General features: G+C 39.5%; 1 protein-coding gene across 2 annotated transcripts in view; it reads right to left on the bottom strand.

Annotated features, from left to right (window-relative positions):
* Nucleotides 1–12,073, bottom strand: part of LOC123521378 (zinc finger protein 585A-like) — a 58,786-nt gene that overhangs the window by 24,342 nt on the left and 22,371 nt on the right. Inside the window, exon 1 of one of the 2 annotated variants that reach the window (XM_045287407.1) lies at nt 7,490–7,575. The exons of the other annotated variant lie outside the window; for it this stretch is intronic. The gene's annotated coding sequence lies outside the window, so the exon portion shown is untranslated. Of the gene's footprint in view, nt 1–7,489; nt 7,576–12,073 lie in introns of those variants that run through there. 2 annotated transcript variants of the gene reach the window in all.

Consider the following 12,073-nt stretch of genomic DNA (forward strand, 5'->3'; position numbering starts at 1 on the left):
CGACATCTGCTGGAACATAAGCTCTCTTATTAAAAAGAAGGAATGGGTTTGTGTGTGTGTGTGTGTGTGTGTGTGTGTGTGTGTGTGTGTGTGTAACAAAGCAACGACAAAATCACTGAGGAATGCCCGTCCCTTATTGATTTACACCATTCTCCTGGAGGTGAGCTGAAGGAAATCCTCTAAGATCCACCAAACATGTCTTATGACAGAGTGTTTCCCAAACTTGGGCCCAAGTGTGAGGGCAGTATACAGTCACTCACACCTGAGTAGTGTAAATCATTTTTTCCCTCTACACTGAGGAGTCAGCTACAAGTCCAGAAAATCCAGCCAAAGCCAGTGATCTATGAGAGCCGAGTGGGATTCAGGATACTCAAAAGGTCTATAATCACTGAATCAAAATCAAATTCCATGAGAAACTTCAAAGCTAACTATAAAACAGATTAAAGTTGAAGATTCTGGTAGCTAGAGACCAGAGCATTGACACAGTATTTCTTTATGTTTTGTTGTTTAAGTTCAAGTTATTGGGTACAAACATAACAATGGTTGTGAGAGTACATTACTAACATTTTCTATGAGACCAGTAATAACCTGATACCAAGGTCAGATGATACTTCAAGAAAACTCTAGACCAATATTGGTAATGATCTACATGAAAAAGTTCTTAGAATTATTGGGAACTGAGTCAGGCAATGAATTAAAATAATTATATACCATGATTAATGAAATCTGCCCTAGAGTTGATTTAACATAAAATAAGCACTGTAATATACCAATTAATGTAAAAAAATTACCTTTTTTACATTACAAAAGAATTGATAATTATAAATTATCTAAATAGACACATAAAACATACTAAACAAAGTCAAAGGCGTTTAATGTGAAGGAATAAAACCCTCCACAAATCTAACATAAAACAGATATAGTTCAATATGTTAATATGCTAATAAACATTCCTTTAAAAAAAGGTCAAAACGTCAGACATAGAGGAAATAGAAAAAACATCACCCACCCCAGCTCAGAAAAATTATAAAAATATCCACTTTCACCAATGATATTAAAAATTGACTGCATATTAAAACTAAAGCAGAGTAAGATTTTTTTAAGGACGAGGCTGCCAAAGAGAAATAAAAATTCCTCTATTCATAAATTAATGATCGTATCCATGAAATATTCAAGATATGTCTTAAATAGGTAATAAATATAAAAAATGTCATAGACTACATTTTAACACACAAAATTAACTTTTGGTACTTAATGCACAAACTATTAATTGCTAAGCAACAGCTTCCAAACTATTAACCCTTACACCTTACCATGCTGAGCATCCTTACAACACACTGATAATCTCCTCAAACACTGAACCCGTAACAACCTCAAAAGCCCCTCACCATCCAGGATGGCTATTAACACCCTGAGCATTCCCTGATACCGACAACCAATTTGTTAAAAATTAGCCTAATTCTTTTATCCCAATTTTTAAAATCAGGAACACAACTTGGAATATATTCTATAACCTTAATCCTAACTTTATAACTCAAAGTCTCAAACTGAGGAACCAACTTCCAAAACTGTACTGTTTAAATAATAACTCTACATATTTATACCATATGCAAGCCCTAAGCAACTCCAAACTTAAGCTGTTAGGCAGGACACATTCTAAACATAAAGCCCTTTAATCTGTCCACTAACATCTTACTCCTGACACCTATGTTCTATTTCTATCCAATGACTCTTGTTCTTGAACCAGGAACATTAATCCCAGGACCTAGATTCCAATCTTACCTACAGACTCTGACTCTAGCACCCTACAACCCTAAACTGAACCCAAATCTAACCCATCAAGAAACTCACATTGCTAATTGCGTATGTGGCGCTGTCTTCTCTCTCAGACTTTACCTAAAGGTAAGGAACTAAGGTAGGTAGACAGGCAAAACCAGGAATCACAGGCACATTTTCAGTAAATTATTAAATCATTTGGATCTGATTCATGGCAGTTGGCAAAATAAAGTGGTTCATAAATGTTTATATTGATAAACAATATCATGTCCATATCGCAGGTTTTCTATTAATCATATAAAGGGATGTGTTACCCAATAAGCAAGGTGCCTGAAGGTTAGCTGTACAAATTTACTAATTTGTAAATCCCAATTTCATATGGTTTCTTCCTCAAAGTTGTAGTGAAACCCCTGTTAAATAAGGCATATCGATTACTGGTTATTCTGTCATCGACCCCTTCCCTCCCCTCATTCCCAGGGGACACTCAGGTCACAAGAGATGCAGGAGGCAGAAAGTTAAAGGTACATACATTGGAACCATTGTATCCATTTTTCAAAACTAACATTGGCCTTTTACTCAGACCTAGGGAAAGGGCTCAGAGAATGATTTTGTGTACCCCCTCTGCCAGTGTGAGCTGATAACCCTAAAATATTTGGCTCTGGGTGTCCTTTAGATTGGTGTCAGCCAAAAATTAACCTCACAAGACATATTTCAAGTGGGGCTGTATCTTCCCCCCAAACTGGAAACGCGTCAATCCTATGGGCATATTGTGTGCCCAGTGCCAGGAACTCCCTGTCAGAGCACCCTGGGGTTCTCCACTCATGAAGAAGTAAGTCCTCAAAGAGTTACTCATGATAACAACAGTGGGTCAACCCCTCCCTGACCTAACCTGTAAAATGCTGACCAGGCTCCCTGGGCACATGGCCATCTCAATGAACTCTGGAAAGAAAGTGAGGCCTTGGTGTGGACACATTAGCAGAAGTCATTAGTGGACGCTTCATTGTCAGGAAGATGGCACGGGGCTGAATACCTTTGAGCTCAGCCTCAGGGGCTTCCAGAGGCAAAATGCAGTGTTCCTCCCTGAGCCTGTCATACATACCTACTGGATGAGGGTACCTGGCCTAGGATATGCCCCCCTGCCCAGGTTCCAGGGTCTCTTACCTTCCAGGAAGCACAAAACATCCAACAAAGAATGATCCACTATCTTTCCACACAACATAGCCTGATCTGAGATCCACATCTGCCCCAATTTCAGCACCTCAAATAATCTGTCTCCAGGATCACCTTGGTCTGAGCTCAAACAGGGAAATAAAGGGGAGGCTAGAGACAGATTAAATGGTAATCACCCAGAATTACTTCAGCATGATCAATAAATCAATATAATTTATCCTCCAGGTGCCTTGCTTACTGGAACAGCCATCCTGGGGCTTGCAGTGGATTTCCCACTATAATCTGATGCTGTGCTAAGAACATGCAGGCTTCATGAAGTTCTGATTAGTCATCTACAGAGAAGGTGTCAAGCATGAGCTGTATCTGTAAATCCATAGCTGGAATGTGAGGCATGGCCAGCTAGTACTGTGTGAGACACAGTGAGGGAAGTCAGTGTGAACCCAGGAACAAACCTCACCTTCAGGAATGGGCTATGGGGGTGCTTATGATCAAGTGAGCACAAGAACCGGGCTCTGAGGCAGGTAGAGATGTGTTGTCAGGGTGGGTTTCCTGTTGTAGTCTCGGAATTCTCAGTTCCATAGCTTCTCCCAAGAAAACATCTCTATTTGTATTATGTTTCAAAGCCCTGAGATCTATGAATTCCAGTATCAGGCCTCCTTAGAAGTTAAAATAACCTGTGTGTGAACTCTTTGCCTTCAGAGATCATCACTTTGGTCAGAACCAGTTTTCATTTAAGAGAAAGTACAGAAATTGATGACCAGAAAAGAAGGTGTTAGCTGCAGGTCTGAAGGGAGTGATCTCACTTAGGTTGTAAACAGACCCTAGAAAAGCAGCTACCTCAGAGAAGGGCTGAACCTGTCTTGTAATTCTGTTCCTCTCTCTCGTAGCTGTGAATATACCATTTGTAATGGGGGAAATTTCACTGTCCTCCAGCAATGTCACAAGAAACAATCTTCAGCTTTATGAAGGTTCCTTAACAGCTGTTAACACCTCTCAAACAGTGAAGATGTGTGTGTACTGCCTGGAAGACAATGAATGTCTATTAATCCGGTCACACTCTAAACCCAGACTGAAGAGAAGGCACACAATGGCAACAGAGTTGCCTTGTTGGATAAAACAAGTCTTTTAAACATGATTAAAGAAAACACAGCACGATCAAAAGTGCAAAATTATTAAGATTAGGACTCTGAAACGTGGAATTTGTTTCCACCCATTTTGTGAGGAAAGTCATGGATTTAGAGTCCTGTAGTTTTCTATAGCGTTGAAGCTCCTCATATCCTGATGAATGAACTAAAACAAAAATTTCTGTGCACAGAAACACAAAAATAATTCTCATTAAGAATCACCATGTCACAAAAAAAAAAAAAAAAGAATCACCATGTCAGAATGATGGGGGCAACAAATGTACAAAATATGCTTGATGCAATGGATGTATATATGGATTACAATAAGAGTTGTATGAGCCCCCAATAAAATGATTTAAATAATAATAATAAAATTAAATAATTTTTTTAAAAAAGAGTCACCATGTCTATAATGCAAAACATGTCAGCTTGGCAAATCGAAATTAGTCCGTGATGAAGCCCGACTGCTCTGGTCATTAAATGATCAGCAGCTCTATGAAATGAAAGCAGTTGAGTTCCACAAAGCGGCAATCTGTTCACATATAGATTATAGTCTAAAAACCATAAGGAAAAGTTTAAGACCCCACGGCATCACTAACAGAATGCACTGGAGTGCACCTGAGAACAATAAAACAAGCCTTCTATCAAGAACACTTGGATAAAAGGTTAGAACATTTAAGTACTACCATGCAGTGGGCAGAGAAAATGGTCACAACTTTTAAATAAGGTGATAACTTTACTATATATAAGAATTTTATATCTGGATGCTGTCTTGTACTAGGAACAATTATAACACAATTTTTAAAAAGTAGGAGCGAACACCGGGACATAGTTCTACACAGTAAATCAAACAAGTTGAAAAAGAAACCGTTAACAAAGGAAATACATCAAAAGGATAAAAAGAAGTTACATACTTAGAATTTGGTTGCAAGAAACATTTTCTGTATCCATTAGGACAGTGGTTCTTAATCTTCTTAAGCCGCGACCCTTTAATAGAGTTCCTCATGTTGTGGTGACCCCCAACCTTAAAATTATTTCCGTTGCTACTTCATAATTGTAATTTTGATACTGTTATGAATCGTAATGTAATTATCTGACATGCAGTATGTATTTTCCTTGCTACAAATTGACCATAATTAAAGCATAGTGATTAATCATAAAACAATATATAATTATTAATCACAAAACAATAAATAATTGTTTTCCCATGGTCTCAGATGAAAGGGTCGTTCGACCCCCAAAGGGGTCACCACCCACAGGTTGAGAACCGCTCTACTAGGATAACTGATAAATGACCAATTTAAATTCTGTCACTGTGAAAATAAAACAACAAAAAAGTGCTGACCATAAGGACATGTGTCACTAAAATATATTAATGTACAGAACCCAAACACTGCCGCTGAGTCAATTCTGACTCACAGTGACCCTATAGGAGAGAAGAACGACCCTGTGGAGTTTCAAAACTAAAACTCCTTATAGGTGAAGAAAACCTATTCTTTCTCCAGATGCATACATAAAAGACCTGAAACATCAATAAATAATTGCTGGATTCTGCAAATCAAGAGAATATAAAAGGAAATCAAAGTTCCCTATAAAAAAATTGAGTGGACTTTACATCTGGGCCAGTAATGCTCTAAGAGCCAAGAGGGATGGTATGGGGGTGGTAGCAGTGGATTGAAGAGTGCAGTGTTAAAGAGATCTGAGCCAATAATAGGATCGATCTCTGAGGTGAGGTTTATTTGGGGAGACATCCCCAAGTGGGACTCTTCATACTCCCAGTGGAAAGTTACAGCAGCAGCAGAGATTAGGAGACAAGGCCCAGGGGCTGTACTAGAGATTAAAGTCTTAGCACCCCAGTGCGTAAAGGTCTACGACAGTGACTGCCTAAAGTCCAATTGAAGGGTCTCCACATAGGTTAAGCCTCCATTGAATTCTTTCTGATCATTAAGCACATAGATTAAGTTTGCCCAGAGGCAGAGGAACTTTGAAAGTGGACAACCTCCATTTTCCAGCCAATCCAGGGATCCTCTATTCCTTATGTGTAGCCCTGACCTCCTAAATCAGATAGCCCTGGACCCTGTTCTATCTGACAGTGTGGGTGCCCCAATTATGGTCTTGTCCCTGCTTCTGTAGTCCCACTTATAACGATGTATTAATCGTCCAATCAAGAACTTGTGAGTTTCCTTTGTTCCAATATTATTTAATTAGATTCCCAACTTGAATGTTTCCTTAACCTACACTAATAATTTCCTTCATTCAGGTGACTTGTCTCTATTAAGACTTAATAAATGTTCTCCTTCGATTATATTTGAGGCTGGAGTCCCTTCTGCAGTCTAAACAGAGCACAAGCTGGTTTCTGATGGGCACAAATGATTGCGGAGGCACACGCAGTCAGGATATGTTTTCGAGTACAAGGGAGACCCCATTTTAAATATAATTTAAAGGTAATATTTGTTAAATCTTAAGTGACAACGACCCAAACACACCATCTGGATGAGGGAAGCCACCAACAGGAGGTTGAAATGGCCTCCCAGGTTCACAATTGAGATGTGAGCTAAAGAGGGTGTGGGTGAGGGGGAGGGCAAAAGAAACTATCATAAAAAGCATGATTGGTAGCCAATCAATACATCACAATGACAGACACTTGCGATTGGTCCAGGGCCTTCTGACCCATGCAGTCAGGGCATGGCTCCTGTCTAGGAGAGCCCCTGTACTGTCTTCAGTTTGGTGACCTCCATCAAGGGCACATAGGCTGCAAGCCTCTAGGAAAGACTGCCTCCCCAGCCCCACCCCGGCCTGGAGAAAGGTGAAGGTAATCCTCACTCCAAAGCCTCTGCCTGAGGGCCAGAGTACCTGTAACCTTGCTTCCTGGTCAGAAAGCACTCAATGGAGGCTTACTCTCTGTGGGACTCTGCAATCCACGTGAGGACTTCATCTACGCGGGGATCTGGGGCCGTCACTGCTATTGTACCCTTTTACAAAGCAAGGTGCTGACAAGTTAAGCACTAATACAGACCTCGGTCATCAGTGGAGTGGCCTGATGACCGCAAGGCTGGCCTCTCCTATCAGTAAAGGCTACTCTGGGGTCCCCTGCTCTCATGGCCGGTAACTGACAAGGAGGGAACGGGCCCCAGGCAAGAACCCACCCTCAATTGGGCATTTCTGACATGAGGGTCAATGAGGGGCTCTGAGCTGGAAAAGGGGACCGGCATATTCCCAGGGTCGAAGGCAGAGAGGCCTGTAACTAGCTCAGAAAGGATCTAACTGGAAATATCCCAGGGGGTCGCGGCGACCTGGAACGCGGGCAGACAGAATGCAGGAGCTGTAATATCCGTGGGGATCGGGGCACACCTGGGGATGCCGGGCCAGTAGGGGACCCCGAGCCTAGGATCAGCATAGAAACAAAGAGACTCACTTACCCTCGTGGGACGCTGGCAGGGCACTTTCTCAGTTAGAGGAAGTGGGTTCGGCAGGAAATTGCATCACCTGGGTAGGGGTGGGTCTTTCCGAAGGGGCGGAGTCTGGAGGCAATGAGGGACTCCTGCGGGGAGGGGCCTGGAAGTGAAACTCAGGTCCTGGAGTGGCAACTGATCCATTCTTAGTTTCTTCTTAGTCCAGAAGTTCTGCTAAAAACTCTTCACTCTGAGTGACCCTGCTTGCATTTGAAACACCTTTGCATTTGAATCACAACAACACACAAGCCACGAGAGAAAGGCAAACTGACAGAAAAGTGGTTCAGGAAGAAAGTACATCATATTAAAAACAAACAAAAATTGAATGGGATAAGTCGTTCCTTTAAGAACAGTTCTAAGTTGACAGAGGTAATAAACTGAGCATAAACCTGATTAAAAAAAAATGGGCCTTGTCAGTGACAATTGAACACATCACTGAGTGATTGAAAATTAGCAAGTCAGAGAGAAAGAACACCTTATTAAACTAGCTGAGGAGATTTCTGAGCTAGTTCATTGTTTTGTTAGGTAGGCTAGAGTAGGGCTGGGATGTCCACATGCCCAGAGGGCCAAGCTAAGGAAACAAAGGAGTGGCGCACTGCACATGCTGAGGTTCAGGTTACCAAGGCCTCTGAACCAAGTGTGCCAGCTCCAGGACCACCGTCTCCTAAACCCACCTTGACCTTAGCCATCCTGGGCCCTAAATGGACAACCCTTTCTTTCAGAGTAGGAAGGGTATGGACCCCAAACCCCACTTCACCCCCTTTTTTTTTGTTTTGTTTCCTTTTTCTTTTTTTTAAAAAAAAAACAAACAATTTTATTGGGGGCTCATACAACTGTTATCACAATCCATCCATCCATCCATGTGTCAAGCTCATTTGTGCATTTGTTGCCATCATCATTTTCTTTTTTTTTTTTTTCTTTTTTTTTTTTTTTTTAACATTTTATTAGGGGCTCAGACATCATTTTGTTTTAATTGATGCATGATTTTCTATTGCAGGGAAGTACCAGGGTTTGTCTATTCCTTTATAATAGGTGTCTCTGGTGGCTTCCTTGTTTTTGATATTTTGGAAAATGCAGCAATAAACATAGGTGTGCATGTCTGTGTTGTATTCTTTATTACTTTAGGGTATATATAAAATTGAAGAGACTACTAGATTATAAAATCTTTGTGTTTTCATTTGTTTTAAGGAAGTGTTATACTGATTTCCATAGAGATTTTAAAATTGTACAGTCCCACCAGCAATGTATGAGCACTCCTGTTTCTACTCTTCTTGAGCATTTATTATTTTGTCTTATTGAATTTTGATTAAAATGTGGGTTTCAGGTGGTATTTCATCGTTGTTTTAATCTATTTTTCTCTTCTCCCTAGTGAATGTTAACATTTCTTCATATGACTGATGGACACCTGGATGCTGTCTTTTATGAATTGTCTATTTTTGTCTTGTGCTTATTTTTTTATTGCGTTATTTGTATTTTTTTTGTTAAATATTGTAACTGCCTACAGACTTTGGAGATTTGCCCTTCATCTGATGTATTATTACTGAATGGTTTTCTCTGTCTGTGCCTTCTTTGTAAATTCTTTGATGAGGTCTTTCGATGTGCATAAATGTTGTATTTTGAGTAGGTCTCAGTTCTTGACATTTCTTCTATACTGCGGATATTTCATTATGTTCACAGTGTGTTTGTGTCTTGTGTTAGTGCCTTTTAGTTTGTCTCTAATTTTTCGTTGTTAGCCTTTAGGTTCTAGGGTTTCTGTTTAGGTCTCTGATTTATGGTGAGTTCACTTTTCTACACGGTGTGCAGTATGGGTCCTCTTCATTTTTAAACATTTTTTTGCAGGTGAAGATCCAACATAACTTGGATCTGAGAAAAGGCTATCTCTGCCCCCCTTACTCTGTCTTAAACCTTTATCAAAATTAAGTGTCTATAGGTATTTAATTACATTTCTGGTTTTCAATTCTAATCCATTGGTCTTCATATGAATTGTTGTACCAGTACCAGGCTGTTTTGTTTACCCTGGCTCTATACTATGTTTTAATGTTTGGGTGTTAAAGACCCCCTACTTTGTTTTAACTTATTAATAGTGTTTTATTTATACTGAGTTTCTTTTCTTTCTATATAAGCCCTTACTGATTTAGGAGGTTTACACCTAGAATGTTTAAAAAAAATCGCATTGCACATTTGGTGGGACTGCTAAGTAGGATGATGTCTGGAGGGTTGTGACAGAAATGTAGGTGGAGGTCACAATGAACAGTGTTTTGGCTTACTGGTTAATCTTAGAATCCAGCAGGGATTGCTTTAAGGGCTATATGTAAGTCCAGGTAGACTAAAGAAACAAATTTATAGACACTCATACCTGTATAAGAAAGAGCTTTATATACAAGAGCAATTGAATATTGAGAGACCATAACAGCCCAGTCCAGATCAGGTCTGTAAGTCGGATTTAGCCCCTATGTATGATACCAATCTGTAAAGTCCTCTTCAGACTCACACAACACATGCAATGACAGCGAATGCAGGAAGATCACAGGCCAGTGGTTGGAAAGTCTTGTGGATCCAGTGGCAATGGAAGCATCTCAGCACTGGCAGGGGTCTGTGACTCCTTCAGCTCCAGGGCTCTAGTGTAGCTCCATTTTTCTTGTCTGCAGGAATGTCCAGCAGGGAGTGAGTGTGCGTCCCGCATCCAGTGAGCTATTTATGCCCTTAGTGCCTCTAAATGAGGTCATCAAGCTGTGACCTGATTGACAGGCTAAACTCTACCCCTTCATTTTTAAGTCTCAAATTGACCACAGATTTTGTAACTGCCACAGGTTATTTCCAAGAAACAACTCCAGGAGAACGCTGAGATTGAAAGGCATCTATGTCTGAAATCTATGTTACACAATTGATGCATGTATGGATTGTGTTAAGAATTGTATGAGCCCCTAATAAAATGATTAAAATATAAATAAAGAAATAAAAAAACAAAGAATTGTGTTAGGAAATTTGAATTAAGATGGTGAGAATATTTCATTTAGAAGCATAATTCATACATTGAATTCTATTTATGGATCCTAAAATGCCTATCTCTGACATAGTGCTTTATGAATTTCTTGTTAAGAGCCATGGCATCTGTCCTGACTCATCCTTATCCTCAGTTCTAACTCAAAGAAAGTCTATGTTAAAGTGGAGAAAATACTGTCCAATCCATTGTCGCTCATGGTATCCTAAAGGATAAAGATAGTATCTTGTGGCTTGCAAAACTTAAGTCTTCCTGTAAACAGCCTCATCTCCCTTCATCATAGTGGCTGATGTGTTTAGCCCACTCATTTGGCTGTTTTTGACCTAACACAACCCACTATTACAGCAGACTTCCTTCCATTAGTCATTAGAGATATATAAATCAAAATCAGGATTAGATATCGTATTACACCAACTCAAACGGTAATCACTTTTTAAAAAGTGACTAGAAGTGTTGAAAGGATGACTGAATAGTGGGACCATTATCCGTCACTGGTGGATTTATAATAGGAAAAAGCATGCTATGGATGAGTAGAAAAGCTGTGGTGTTAAGAGCATATGAGCAGCCCTGTGAGATACAACTGGAGCAAATGAGAAAGGGGCAGATGAAAGTCTCAGAAAAGAAACTAATTGACAGGAACAATAGTCAATAAAAATAATAGTCTCATCTACTTAGAGATGAGAAAAACTAGATGATGCTGAAAATCACTACCAAACATCCTGATCCTGATAAGGTCACAAGAGATGGATCAGTATGGGAGAGAAAAATGTACAGCAGAAATCAACTTCTTTACCACTTTCAGAATTATTTCACCTCTCTTCAAGGTTGGAGGACACTGATATGGTTTTCCTCAACTTCTCTTTCAAATTTGAACAGAAATTGCCCCTTGGGATCAACTTTTGTCCAAAAACAAACAAAGATGGCACAAAAATGAGGAGCATTACTGTTTAGTACATGACTCCATTTAAAATCTAAAATGATATGTACACACATGGGTACAGAAAGTAAGTGATTATTATAAGGAAAAATGAGAAGAGAAAGTGGAGATTAGCAAGAAACAATAACAACATGGTAATAATTTATATAATTAGTGTCCCTGAAATATGTGTGAGAAAAATGTCAAATGGCAATCTGATTTGCTGAGTTAACACCAAAAACACACTGAAAATGTATCTTTAAGAAAAACTACAAAGGAAAGAGTGAGATGGTCTTCAGGAAATGACATGAAAATCCCAAGCAAACAAGAGCAGGATATTGTTTGGAAACAAAATTTGAAATTATTACACATGAGAATGTCACTAATGAGGAACCATTTCTTTCTATCTAATTCAGAATAAAAGGCATCCTATATATCTATTTATGTTACCAGAAAAATATGAACGTTTTCATCTATAAAAATAAAGCAGCATAGATCTATTTCCCCATCCTCATATAAATATATTTGCATATGTACATGTCTTTATCTAGACCTCTATCTATGAGCCTACATTTATAGGTTTAGTATTAAGGTAGCAGAAGGACATTGGGCCTCCACTCAAGTACTCCCTCAA

The sequence above is a fragment of the Echinops telfairi genome, unplaced genomic scaffold (assembly GCF_000313985.2).
Source record: "Echinops telfairi isolate 266 unplaced genomic scaffold, ASM31398v2 ScPeMD7_15;HRSCAF=58, whole genome shotgun sequence".
Lineage (NCBI taxonomy): Eukaryota > Metazoa > Chordata > Mammalia > Afrosoricida > Tenrecidae > Echinops > Echinops telfairi.